This window comes from Sinohyriopsis cumingii, chromosome 7 (genome assembly GCF_028554795.1).
Source record: "Sinohyriopsis cumingii isolate HCF-2022 chromosome 7, ASM2855479v2, whole genome shotgun sequence".
Lineage (NCBI taxonomy): Eukaryota > Metazoa > Mollusca > Bivalvia > Unionida > Unionidae > Sinohyriopsis > Sinohyriopsis cumingii.
Genome location: NC_142967.1, coordinates 97,278,787 through 97,293,821, shown reverse-complemented (window position 1 = coordinate 97,293,821; position 15,035 = coordinate 97,278,787). Strand labels below are relative to the sequence as shown.

Genomic DNA, 15,035 nt, shown 5'->3' with positions numbered 1-15,035 from the left:
AAATGATTGTTTAGTGTATTTGCTGAGTACAGTTGCAATAAGCAAAGTGTTTCACAAATTGAGATGGTTCAATAAAATAATTTTCCTCTACTTCTAAGATCTCACTGGACAGGTTTTTTGGGGGTGATGTTTCATCCGGCAAGGACATTAACAGAAAATTGAGAATAATTTTACATGAAAGATACAAATAAAATACTAAAGATTTTTGTAGAAAGCTTGTAGGATTCTGACAGGTATTCAGGTTTATTTCTTATACAACTTGTGACCTTTTATTAAACCGACACTGCCACCCCCCTTTTTTACATTCATTTTTAACAGCAAAAAGCTATTTTGAATATTTTCTGATGACAAGGTGGCAAAAAGAATCATTATGTGCCTTAGGGGCAATCAATTTGGTACGTACACAAAAATCTTGCAAAGCTTGACCTCTCTCCCCTCCCCCCCCCCCGTACACATGCATACTTTTTTTTACAATTTCCCATCTGCGTACGTATTCTTGATGCCCCCCCCACAATTCTATAACAATCCACGCAGTAACGATCAAGGATTAATAATATTAACATTTTTTAAATAAAGCAGTCCACCGACGTTGAATATCTGGCTGCATCAAAGAAATAAGCTGCGTAACTTTAAAAAGTTTGTCTAGTGTCTGCTAAAATTCAAACGCCAACTGAGGTTCAGTCGAACAGGTTACGTATTAGACAAATTATTATTGAGGTTTGACCTGCCCCATTTCCTGTGCATATGTACATTATCAGTAGACCCTCCCCCCATATGTAAGCTTATGCATTTGGGTTAACTCTCCCATGCGTACGTACTAAATGGACCGCCCCAAATTGCATACTATAACAAATTAGCATACTTTTCATCCCCCAGAGCCATGTTGATTTTGGATATTTACCAATGTAGCGAACATATGTAATTACATAAGCCATGCTGGCTGTTCATTTGCAATCTAAGTTACGCATTTGATCTCCAGCGCTAGTCTATGACAGGCAGTCACCAAAAAAGCCAACTTATTTTCAAGCCTAGTAAATGTAAACCACATTAGAGATTTAGCTTCAGTGTGAATTTATAAATGCTATGCTTAGGATAATCAGTCTCATATCTTCTACCAAAAAAGTGTGTGTGTGTGTTAAAATATGAAACTATCCAGTGAGACCTAAGGAGTAGAAGGCTTAGATTTTCATCAGAGAGGTTGATATTTGTTTTGTTTTCGAAATTTGTTGATTGAACATTTTTCCCATGCAGTGATATTGTGTTTCTGGACAGATATTATATCCACAGTTGACCAGCATACTGTCATTTGTGGATTGGTTTCCTGTTTAAGCTTAATAAAAACCCCTATCAGGTTTCATGTAATACATCAATACATCAATCTGTCCTGTGGCACTCAAGAGCTGTACAAACAATATACTTCTATGCTCTTACTTTTATCCTAAATTTAAAGATAAAATGACAAGAGAGAAAATCGCTCCCTGACTTAGTACCTGTGGACAGTGAAATGATCGCACTTGAGGGCTTAATTAACCCCCTTGCTGCTGGGTAAATGTGCCCTAAATAATTATCTACAGGGAGGGAGCAATGCAAATTAAAGCTCTTTATTGAAAAAGGCACAAAAAAGGTTTTGATTAATTATCTGTCTTCTGAATATTGCATTAGTTTGTCTTCTTTTCATGAAAGGCTAAAAAAATTCCAGGTATATTGCCTGCTTTCAATTAATTTTTATGATCAGTTTTTAGTTAATGATACAGGAAGCATGGACAGAAAATCTGCCAGCCTGTTTTGTTATTTTGAACTCTCATGGCCAATAGCTTAATAGCCCATAGGTCACTTTGGGTCAAGTCATTTCAGGAATGAATAAAAGAATGGATTAATTTATTCCAGTCCATGCCTCTTCCTCCAGGTGATGGGTTCCAGAGTGCACATACTCAGGAGGCTACTACTGTATTTTATAAATATTTCTGGTTTAAACTGATTATTTTATAAATATTTTGGGTTTAGACTGGTTATATTTCAGGTTTAGACTGGTTGTTTCATAAATATTTTGAGTTTAGACTGGTCATATTTCAGGTTTACTCTGATTATTTTTATTGTATAAATATTTCTGGTTTAGACTGGTTATTATAAAAGCAGATCTAGATATGATTGCGTATAGTGTTCTTTCCTTATACACACTGTCAACCTACCAAGAATTAATTATTTCTAATTTTTTAATTTTCATTTTATTTTATTTCATGTATATCATGAAAATAAATTTTTCCCCACCTCAGTGTGTACGATATATACGCACCTATAAATTGGATCAGTCTGTGAACTTCATAGATCCAGTTCTGCCATTGCATGATGTGCTTATAGATCTGGGTCTGTGCAGTTTGTTAGGAGTAATCAGTAGAACAACACAGACTCTGGTCTGTCAGCATATTATGCTACAGCAGATCAGGGTCTATGTTTGTGTGCAGTAGGACCTGGCATATACAGTATTGTACAACAGAGCATTAAGGTGGTGGGGTGATATTCCCCTCCAATTAAAAGGAATGGGGGAATTTTCAGGAGGGATTTAATGAAGAAAAATAGGTAGGAGTTTAAAATATATTGCACATTAGGTTTTTGTTTCATAACAAATTTAGGAATTTATCTGTGTTCTACAACTGCACAGCCTAGAATAGATCCTGTGACCTCAGTTGACAAGGTAACCTGGATTAGATCCACCCATTCTTTGGAAAAATGTATTGGGTGAAGAATCCTTAAACTCCTGTATGTCTTTTATATTTTTAATTATGATGCCTTATTTATAGAGACACAAAAGTACCTTTGAGTTCAGTTTTTGTGTGGAGTTGTATCATCTTCAATCAGATTAAAATCATGAGCTCTGACATAAAGGAGATCTGATGGACACTGGTGGGGCATAGCTCTGGGCACTGATGGATACTGATTGGGCATAGTCCTGGGCACTGATGGACACTGATGGGGCATAGCCCTGGGCAGACTGACATAAAGGAAATCTGATGGACACTGATGGGTCTTAGCCCAGGGCACTCATGGACACTGATAGGGCATAGTCCTGGGCACTGATGATACTTAGAAACTGAGCTTTTAATTTTCTTTGAAGTTGGGGAATGGCTTGAACTTTTTTTAATACAAATTTTCTGGCTCCCCAAATGCTTGGAAACCTCCCCCCCCCCCTTTGCTCTGATTTATAAAATACGTGTGTGTGATTGGGATATTTAATGCTGCTTTTAAAAAAAAATTCAGTCATATTGCTATGATGACTGCAATGTGGCAGTTTATGATGATGTCTAGCATTGGGGCATCATGCTGCAGACATTTAGAATCATGTCCCACCCGGTCACATTATCCTGATACCAGGCTGAGCAGTCCTAGTACTAAACTCTTAATGCTGAGTGCCAAGGAAGATGGCTTTTAGTACCATTTTTGCAGGTCTTTAGTATGACTTGGCTGGGGTTTGAACCTGCGACCTCCCACATCCCTTTCATAGAAAAAGAACTAATTTTGTCCATTATAATAATTAAAAAAATTGTAACTAGTCCAAACATGACCCCTTATAGATGGTCAGTCTTAAGTTGTAACTAGTCAAAACATGAACCCATATAGATGTCTTAAGTTGTAACTAGTCAAAACATGACCTCATATAGATGGTCAGTCTTACTTTGTAACTAGTCAAAACATGACCCCATATAGATGGTCAGTCTTATATTGTAACTAGTCAAAACATGACCCCATATAGATGGCCAGTCTTAAGTTGTAACAAGTCAAAACTTGACCCCATATAGATGGTCAGTCTTAAGTTGTAACTAGTCCAAACATGACCCCGTGTAGATGGTCAGTCTTAAGTTGTAACAAGTCCAAACATGCCCCCATATAGATGGTCAGTCTTAAGTTGTAACTAGTCCAAACATGCCCCCATATAGATGGTCAGTCTTAAGTTGTAACAAGTCCAAACATGCCCCCATATAGATGGTCAGTCTTAAGTTGTAACTAGTCCAAACATGCCCCCATATAGATGGTCAGTCTTAAGTTGTAACTAGTCCAAACATGACCCCATGTAGATGGTCAGTCTTAAGTTGTAACAAGTCCAAACATGCCCCCATATAGATGGTCAGTCTTAAGTTGTAACAAGTCAAAACTTGACCCCATATAGATGGTCAGTCTTAAGTTAGGTCTTCTTGATAATACTGTATTTGTACTAAAAATGATAAATATTATAAATTATAGATTAATTATAGAAGAATTAAATGATTTCGTCTCACTTTTCAAACATCATTTGTGTTGAATTTGATGTTCATCAAGTACTTTTATCTGTATTATTTAAATCAGACTTTATGTAGACTGTTTGACTTGTCTGTTGTTGTTGTGGGCTTTATAGTATTAGTCAGCACATATTTATGGGCTATACATGGTGGATAATTATATTTTAATAACTTGGATGGTATATGCTTAATTAGCTCATATTGTCATACTGTACATTTCCATACAAGATCACCTGCTTGTCAGGGACCTTTGGGAATAGTTGATCTTGAGTCTGTTGTCGTTTTCAAACATGTACACACATATACACTACTGGCTTAGTTATGTAAAATAGGCCTTATGCACCCTCCTGCATTTCAAGAGACAACAAACTGAGGCAACCATTTTCACTGCGATGTTATTCCAATTGGAATAAAAACCTTGCAATTTTTAAAAGTATGGTCTTTATAGAAAACATTTGAATTAGATTTGAAAGATTTCTCTTTTTGCCTTTTCAGTCTTTAATTTTTCTGTGTCGTTATTTTTTATTTGTATGCGCATTTCTTTCTTGGCAGATACCTAAATTTACTTTATTGTTTTTACACAGATTTAAGATGAGTAGCCAATAAAATATTATAGACACATATCTGGTCATATTGCCTACCATAAAATAATGTATTTGAAATTATGTAAAAGTTTATATTTTACAAGAAAACCTCCTCATCTCAGATTACTGGGCAGGTTTTGGGTTAGCTTTTATGTACCTCCTTTCTGCATGCCATATGATGCCAAAAATGTAACCTAATTGCTCTGTGATGCATCCTCTGTTATTGTTCTATTTGAAAAGGTTTTGGATTTCTTTACCAATTGTAGAACACAGAAATGTTTTGACTTTGTATTTTGACAACTTCCAACCCTTTTTTTGCCTTTATCTCTGTTTGGTGTGCCTTTTTTGGAGATTTTTGTGACATCTTTACATTTTATCCTTTTTCTCATGGATATTTGTCTTTTTGGTTGGAGTGGTCTGTCTTTCTAGGAATTTTGGTAGGGTGCTTAAATTGGGCATTTTTTGTTAACTACGCTTTTTGCTTGGCACATTATAGCAAAGATTGTGCTGATATGCCAATATGGCCAATACATACATACATACACACATACATACATACATACATACATACATACATACACATACATACATGTACATACATACATACATGTACATACATACATACATGTACATACATGCATACCTACCTACCTACATACATACCTACCTACATACATATTTACTTACTTACTTTTAGAATGCATCAAACACCTTGAAGGCTTGTGCTAGGGATAATGTATATTGATTGCGTGTGCATTAAATATTGACTTTGCTTATGGCAGGAACAATGTGCATGCAGATACAATGCTGATCTTTAGCTTGAATCACAGATATGTCTGCCCCCTAACACCATTAAAGTCTCTTCTGTAGTGGACATGGGGCAATCAACATCTTTATTAAGACATATAACAGTGCCTTGTGTTCTCATGTAGATAATGATATTCTGGTGCCTTGTAGATCTTCATCCTTAGCCTCAATATTCTTTATCTTAGTTGCTCTGGGATAATGTATGTATTCTACAAAAAATTCCCCTTAATTGGAGTGTGGGAAAGTGGAGTTTTAAACACATGTGAATTAAATCATAGCTGACAAATATATACAGTTTAACTCTTTCACAAAGATTGACATTGATTTTTATCTTGATGTTTATCCAGTGTTTAAAGACCCACGTAAAGTGCTGCTGTATATAACTGCATATAATAAACTGAACTGATACTAGCCGATACATTAGTGTCACAGTTAACAGAGCAATCCAGCTGATGGGGTCTACATATATCTTCATATTTTACTGATACAATTCAGCTAAAACTGTGTGAAGAATTTTTTATGCATTTAAATTATGTAAAATAAGTTGTTTGTTAAGCAGTCACCATAGTCCAAACTTGTCAGTGTGCTATATGTATTTAACACATTAACCCCTAGAGGTTTTTGTTATTTTCGCCTGAAAATCGAGTAGGAAACACATTTTAAAAGCTACTTCTGAATAGATCCGAAAACACCAAATCCCTGGTGATCTTTCAATAACATATTGCCTAGTTGTGTTAGAAACATTGTTTTTCATTGGCTATTTGACTAACGCATGAGCAGAAGGGTAAAAGTTGGATTTTTTATATATTTTTTTTGCAAAACGGAGCCATTATTTTTGTATTGAGACCACTCTTTATTCCAAATGCCTATCTTATCCTACTTTTTGCAAAGGCTTATCTGTCTGTTTGCAGTTCATACCAGTTTGCCTTAGATTTGAGACCAAAATGTCTAAAATCCTGAAACAAAATCGGATTCTGACCACGGGTGAATTTTGGGTTAAAAAAAGGTCGGGTCCAGAGTTTTTTTAATCTGTATATTGTAGTGCAACTATGTATTCCAGATTATTTGGTATCATTGTAGAGCTACATCTGTCTACCTTTCTATAATACCACCCACATCAGTGTATCATACATGACCATGACGCTACAGAGCTTGGCAGTAGGCTACTACCTCCTGCCCCATTAAGTCGTCGCTAGGGGTTAATGTGTTAATGATGCATTGGATAGGGGCAGGGGCTGAGTTATGATTTAGACCTTCTAGCCCAGCACAGATGGCATAAGGAAATTGGATCTGAAATTCAAATATTTGTTCCTATTTTCTGTGTAAAAACTTTGCTATTTGAATCAATATTTCCCTTGCCCAAGGTAAAAAATATGTTGTTTGTGGTTCCAGTAATGGTGTGGAAGTAAAATATGGTTGGAAGGCAAGTACAGAGTTTTTGTTTCTATTACTTATCCAGCTTGTGTTAGTTAATGTCACTTTCCTACATGAAGTTACCAGTTTGGATGTAAAAATGAGGCATGGTTGGTACCATTTTGAGTTTTTTTTTGTGGTTGTGTATGTAATCAAAAGTTGTAGGATCAGGGAGAATGAAAATATGGTAGATAAAAAGTTGTAGGATCAAGGGCAATTAAAATAGGGTAGATAAAAAGTTGTAGGATCAAGGGCAATTAAAATAAGGTAGATAAAAAGTTGTAGGATCAAGGGCAATTAAAATAGGGTAGATAAAAAGTTGTAGGATCAGGGGCAATTAAAATAGGGTAGATAAAAGTTGTAGGATCAAGGGCAATTAAAATAGGGTAGATAAAAAGTTGTAGGATCAAGGGCAGTTAAAATAGGGTAGATTGGTATTCTCTAACCATACATGTTTTTCTTTTGTCTGGCTATAAAGTTTAGTTAAATGGTTAGCTGGGCTTGGAAACTGTGGTCCCTTTGAGGACACATTCAGTCATTGTAAACTAGTTTCCGGTGAAGTTCCAGCATGCATATTTCAATTTATAGTACATGATAACTAAACCAGAGTCGTACAAAATGTGTCAATAAACCAGTCCCCAGCAAGCCTTCTTTTTTAATGCAAAATAATTTAGTGGTCCCAATGCCTGCTATGTATGGTTTAATGCTTATCCTAAAGTTCTCCATGTATGGAATGATGGAGCTTAAGATTGTCCAATATGTTACCAGTCTATCTCAGGTTACTGTCTTTTATGAGAATCCCAATGTTACCAGTCCATCTCAGGTTACTGTCTTTTATGAGAATCCCAGTGTTACCAGTCCATCTCAGGTTACTGTCTTTTATGATAATCCCAATGTTACCAGTCCATCTCAGGTTACTGTCCTTTATGAGAATCCCAATGTTACCAGTCCATCTCAGGTTACTGTCTTTTATGAGAATTCCAATGTTACCAGTCCATCTCAGGTTACTGTCTTTTATGAGAATCCCAATGTTACCAGTCCATCTCAGGTTACTGTCCTTTATGAGAATCCCAATGTTACCAGTCCATGACAGGTTACTGTCCTTTATGAGAATTCCAATGTTACCAGTCCATCACAGGTTACTGTCCTTTATGAGAATTCCAATTTTACCAGTCCATCACAGGTTACTGTCTTTTATGAGAATCCCAATGTTACCAGTCCATCACAGGTTACTGTCCTTTATGAGAATTCCAGTGTTACCAGTCCATCACAGGTTACTGTCCTTTACAAGACTTCTAATTTGATACCAGTCCATCTCAGGTTACTGTCCTTTATGAGAATCCCAATGTTACCAGTCCATCACAGGTTACTGTCCTTTATGAGAATTCCAGTGTTACCAGTCCATCTCAGGTTACTGTCATTTATGAGAATCCCAATATTACCAGTCCATCACAGGTTACTGTCTTTTACAAGAATTCCAATTTGATACCAGACCATCACAGGTTAACATGGCCACCAGTCTTAATTCATGCAGCACAGTATGTTGTGATATAAAAACCGCGAAAGGGACCTTTAAGTTATGCATGAAGAGAAGCTAGAAGGCTAAGCTAAACATAATTATTTCTTTATGATTCAAATTTTTAAAGACTCTAAGAATGTAATTCAGCCATTTTGTCCCTTTTATTTTTGTTTCCATATTGATGTGCTGAATGTGAAGATTTAGTGTGGATATGAAGGGTGATGTAACAACTGTATGCAATGGCTTAACATAAGGGTGATGTAACAACTGTATGCAATGGCTTAACATGCACATACTGTTAGATATTGCTGTATTTCGTGAGAAGTATCTCCACCAAATCTTCTTGTTGAACTGTATTTTTCTAAGACAAGCAAAGTTACAACCATCTGCATCACAGTCTTTAGAGATTTCATTTAATTGTTTCATCTGTATGCTAGCATAACTGAAAGATCCCTCTAATGATTTGTCATGTCATAGCACTTTACAGTGAGATTAGTGGTCATGAATTAATTACATGTGGGTTGACTGCAGTTATCACAGCTCCCTGTGATAATGTAAGGGTTATGTTCCTGTAGCCTCTTTGTTACACAGGGGGAGTGAATGTCCCTCCGTATTTGGTTTTCGTTATCTAGGGGTTGACTGCCCTCGATGTTATTGCCCGGTTCGAGTAAATGGAAACATAAGTGGTGAAACTTATAGGTGGAATAGATAGAGATCTGAGCAGGTATATAGAACAAACCAACACAAGCCCCCGTACATATAAACAAACAATTTAATCAATTACATACAAACACTGTGAAAATTCATTACATCAGGAGTGTACTCTGCTTTTAGAAATTTAACTTTCACCGAAATACAAAGAAAACGCAAATAGATCTAAATAAGATAGCCAATCTGTTACTGATAGATTTAGTTCATCATAAGATCGAGTGAACAGTCGAAGTCAACGTCTTGTATGATTTCATAACCTGTTCGTCCTCAGTCTGTTTTTGCTTCCTCTGTCGCTGTTCAGACCCCTTGGATCTCGGGATGATACTTTCTACCACCCGTCTCAGGACACTCTCAAAATACTTCTTCAGAGATTAACACGTCGCAGGGTTGCGTCACAGGATTATATGTCTCACTGCCCTCTTCTCTATGCTTCTCCGTATAGGTCTCAGAATAACGTCCCTCATTCGTTCGTACGTCTCTGGAGCTATTTTCTCCCTTTTAAATAAATATAAATAGAGACAACCTAAATTTGCCGTTATTTATGAAACGGTTAATTCTTCATTATTCTCCCTTGTTATCAGATTTCACTATCAGTGCTAAACAGACGCTAAGGCTATCAATCGACTCCACATGTCCTATAATGACCCTAGTTAGTCAAATAGCTAATTCGTTACGCCTTGACCTTACACATTACCACATACACAGCGAATAAATAGGATACATCACGTCAATCAATTACTAGATCATTTCCGACAATACACACTTATTCTTAATCATACGTGAAATCTTCTAAATTCGGCGAATTCACACGGATTCTTGTAATCATATTAACTAATGTAATGCATTAAATTCTTAGAACATCATTCTTATGCAAACAAGACGACAAATTCAAACAATTCATCAAACTTATCTAAAGAAGATTAATGTACAACTTCCTATGCATAAACTCAACACAGTTATACTTCATAAAGCAAATTATTACACGAATGTAGAAAAAAAAGATTCATGCAGATACAAATAAATAACTTCAGCAAAGCATTATATATGGCATCAACAAATTACATGGAATTGTCACACTACCTTTGCCGTCAATGTTTTTCCTCCCCCTAATCGGTAAATTAGTTCGTCGGTTCCTTTCGACAATCGTCCCCTTTTTGGACAACAGTTTTACGGAAATTTCTTGCAAATTTCCGGAGTCATAACCTTTGGGTCTCCTCTTGTAGGAAAAGCTTAGACTGATTAAAATTCGATGCGGGCGATATTAAAACCTATGAAATTTTGTGTTGGAACACGCCCTCTCATTTAACGTACCAATCAGAATCAAATATCTCTGCCGCCTTTTTTTCAGGGGCGCCAAAGTCAGGGTCAACTTGACCCTGGTAGTTTGAGTAACAGAGTTTCTGCATTCTCTCAATTGTGACAACTTTACCATGAAAATGAAGTTTTCCTCGTCCTAAATTGTCTGCCTGGCTGCTGTATAAACAAATGTTTAATTAGGAACAGAATTCTCCCTCTAAAGGACATTACCGTACACGGTAGTATGGCGATATGATATGCGCTTGTCTCCATAAATCTAATTAATGGTTGTCTGGTCTCAGCTAATGTATTCTTGTTAGATCGACATAAAATTTGCCACTTCACACTCTTTGTAAGTCAGTTTTTAGTTGTGTGTTATTACCGTTCCTATGCTTTGATGTCATGGTGAAGGGTAACTTTTTAAAGTTATGAAAAAATCTAACTTAAATGATTTACACATGTACATGAGGGAAGTGGAACTATATACTGCAGGTGCACTTAATTCAAAGATTGCAAAAACAGGAAGCTTAGACTAAGTGGTTTATTTGCGTATCAGCAGGTGTACGTACATTGCAGTTTACGTATCTCAGGGAATTGCAGTGTAGTGGCTATCAACAGTGCTGCATGTAGAATCCCAAGAGCAGTGGACACTGCCCTCCATGCTCTAAATTTGTGGGAACACAACATTTTTGAGGAACAAAGGAAAATAATAGCACATAATGCAGTAAGGGTGCTATAAAAATGAAATACTTGCTTCCACCAATTTGCCACTTTAACTGTCTGGTGTGCGCTGTACTGTCATATTTTCATTCAACAGTTGTATCATTGCATTAAAAGTTTTATCATGTGCTCCTGTAATTCGTGAAAACATCAATGTGTTGGAAGATCTGGTTAACCTGAAATAAGCTGCACCTTGGAATTTCCCATTTGGATTTGCTCTCATTTTATCTACCAACATTTTGGCCTAGTGGTTAGAGCATCTGCCTTGGAAGTGGGAGGTTGTGGGTTTGAACCCCAGCCAAGTCATACCAAAGACTTACAAAAATGGTACTAACAGCTGCCTCACTTGGCACTCAGCATTAAGAGGTTAGTGTTAGGACTGGTTTACCTGGTGTCAGGATAATGTGACTGGGTGGGACATCATGCTACATGTCTGCGGCATGATGCCCCAGTGCTAGACATTACTATAAACTGCCACACTGTAGACAGTGTAGCAAAATAATTTTCTCTGTGTCCTAAGACAAAGTATATACAAATCTAGATTAAGCAGAAACAATAAGAAAACAGAAAATTAAATATATTACTTTTCAAACAAGTTTGTACCATTTATACCATTTCATTTTAATAATCATGCATGCCAACCCTGAGATAAGTATGTGTGTGATTTTTTTAAAATATAAGCTTATCTAAATAAATGCATTAGAACTTACCTTGTTTATCTTGTGATTTCTCAGAGTTGAGGGTCGGCTTATATGTGGGTCTTGCCTTATTTAGTGTTTATACCCGTTCAGTTTGGGGGGTTGGCTTATATGCAAATGGGCTTATACCTGAGTATATATGGTATGTACTGCCATCAGTTTTTATTGCCATGATGACCTTGGCCATTACTAGCTCCACCAGAGGCATGGAATTTCCAGCAGAGGCATGGAATTTCCACCAGAGGCATGGATGGATATCCACAAATGAAAAGCTATAACCATACATTTCCATTTTTTCTCAGAAGAAAGCATGTTTATGAGTTACACAGGGTCAATATATGGGGGACACAGGACCACAATTTGTGGGGGAAATCTTGTAGCTCACACTCATTGTGCAAAACTGGTTATCAGTATTGTGCCTAACGGCTGAGTAGGAATTGATATGATAAAGGATTTAAAATTAGAGGTCTTAAATTATATGTGGGTTGATTGGAGGTTATGATTACCATGCACAAAGTCATAGTAGCCATCTTAATAAAGATTGAGCATAGCTTTTTGATTAGAATTACAACTGCAGGGATGGGTATGTATAATAAGCCCAGTGCACAGACCTGTATGTTGTAAGGTCATTAATATAGGCCACAGTTGCTTGGTGGTTAGCATGACAGACTTGTGACTACAAAGAAAATTATACTTCTGGATGTGTATGGTGTTGTTTATCTGTTATGTGTCATTCTGCCCTAACTTACCAAACCAGAATTTGGTGTAAAATTTAATTTTCAACCCATTGTCTATTTATATGGGTACATTTGGTAGTCTTGCTCCCATATGCTGTGGCACAAGGTCAAATTACCTTCACTGAAAAACACAGTTATCAAGAAATAATTCAGTGCTTTATCAGCTGTGGAGGGGAACTGATCAGGAGGCAGTGTGACAATAATCCCCTTTTAATCCTTCTTGAGAGAGAAAATTGAGATTGATTCTGACTAAATTGGATCAGGGTAATCAGAGGTGTCAGCAAGCCAGGAGTTTATTTAGGCCCACTGTAGTCTTTTTTAGCTATAAAGTTAATGTACAGAACATGCTGATATAACATATTGTCTGCCAGTAAGGACAATGTTCCTTTTTTATTCCGAAGGATTAAGGATAATCATCATGCTTGCTCTTCAGGATTGAGGTAAGCTTTTTGTCTCAAATGCCCACATTAGCAGATAACGAGATAGGCAGTATCTATATGATGCATTCTAGTGCATTGGTGGCAGCCACAAGAAGTCTTGTCGACTTTGTGGTTAGCATTCCAGACTTGCAACCAAACATGCCCATGTTCAGATCCTTCCATCGGAACAGCTTGGGTTGATTACTGTGGTGTGTCCTTGGGCAAGCCACTTTACTTACAGTGTCTCAGCCCTATGTGTGTTGCTGTGTAAAAAAACAAAAATGAAACCATGGCAATGGCATAAGCATTGTCAATGTATGGTGTCAAAATTTTCAAAATGATACCAAATCAGAGTACAATTTGCATGCAATATATATAGGTGGGACACACCATGAAGGGATTTTTCAATACTGGTGTATATCCCTGGGAGACTATAAAAGGATTACTCGATACTGGTCTATACAGCTGGGACATACTATGAAGGGATTACTCTTTTTTATTGATCTGTACCAAATAAAAATGACCCTGGAGGTTTCTGCCACTTTTGCCTGAAAATCGAGTAGGAAACACATTTTGAAAGCTATTTCTAAATAGATCCTAAAACACCAAATCATAGGTGATCTTTCAATAACATACTGCCTAGTTGTGTTAGAAACATAGTTTTTCATCAGCTATTTGGCTCGCACATGAGCAGAAGGGTAAAAGTTGAGTTCTTTTTTTTTCTTTGGTAAACGGAACCATTATTTTTGTAAATTTTGGCCATCAAATAGTTTGAAAATACAAGGGATATAATCAGACCTGTAGGTTAAATTTATGTGAGTGTGTGTGTGTCTTTGTGATGCACTCATCATTACCATAATAGATCTAATTGTGTTTCTATGACTAACATGTGTAAACAATTGAAGACCAGAATAAATGTAGGGCTACAGCCCAGAGTTCTCAAAGGTCTACTGTTTTTAGAGTACATGTTTTGACTGAAATGATTAGGGTACATTTGGTAAATCTTAAATCACTCCTGTCAATGTTATCCGTTTCACTAATGAAGTAATCAGGACCGTGTGTAGATTTGCAGTGAGGTAAACAAGTGTACCCCCCTGTAGAGTTGGTACCTTGGGAAACATGGAAGCATCAATCTGATAAGACCTGGGAAGAGTGGGGTCAGAGGTTGCATGGAGCCCAAGATGGATGTTTACTGAAGGATATGCCTTGTGTAGAGAAGTTCTCCAGCTGGTCTCCCTCTTTTGGTGCTACATGTTAGGCCTAATCTTTGAAGCCAGACTGCAGGCTGTCTTGACATATCTAAGTAATCAGGAGTTTTAGGAGTCCACATGCAAGAAAGTGATATGTATGGAGTTCAGATAACTCACTAGACTCCTGCATGAAAATTGATCTTGTTTCTGAAGTTGCTGCTACTAAATTTGAGTCATTGTTGTTTTTGTTTCTAGTCAGTTTAATCCAGCTGCAATGTTGCACTTACAGTTGAGCCCAGGCTACTGTTCTCACACCCTAACTTTCAGTATCCCACCAAGTTTAACTCCTCAACATGACTTTGTCATTATAGTGCTAGAGAGGTAAATATTATGTCCCTGAAAGTTCAATATAAATGCTACACTGCTGTAGTTGTTTGGGGTTTAGCGCCATTTTTCAGCAGGTGAATGGATATACATGGCTAGAGATGTCAAAATTTTAGGAAACCTACAACAACACTGTCTGGTGTGTAGTCCACAGATGATGAATGCTGTATTACATCACCGTCAAATCCTTCTTTTAAAATTTTTGTAAAGTGCATTTGTTAAACTTGAAAACTTGTTGCATCCTGCACTGGTAGATCTGGGTCTGTGCTGTTTGTTAGGAACAATC

General features: G+C 36.8%; 1 protein-coding gene across 3 annotated transcripts in view; it reads left to right on the top strand.

Moving 5' to 3' along the window:
• The window catches only part of LOC149795775 (leucine zipper putative tumor suppressor 2 homolog), a 142,908-nt gene that overhangs the window by 21,245 nt on the left and 106,628 nt on the right, over positions 1–15,035 (top strand). Inside the window, exon 1 of one of the 3 annotated variants that reach the window (XM_089965696.1) lies at positions 12,953–13,196. The exons of the other annotated variants lie outside the window; for them this stretch is intronic. The gene's annotated coding sequence lies outside the window, so the exon portion shown is untranslated. Of the gene's footprint in view, positions 1–12,952; positions 13,197–15,035 lie in introns of those variants that run through there. 3 annotated transcript variants of the gene reach the window in all.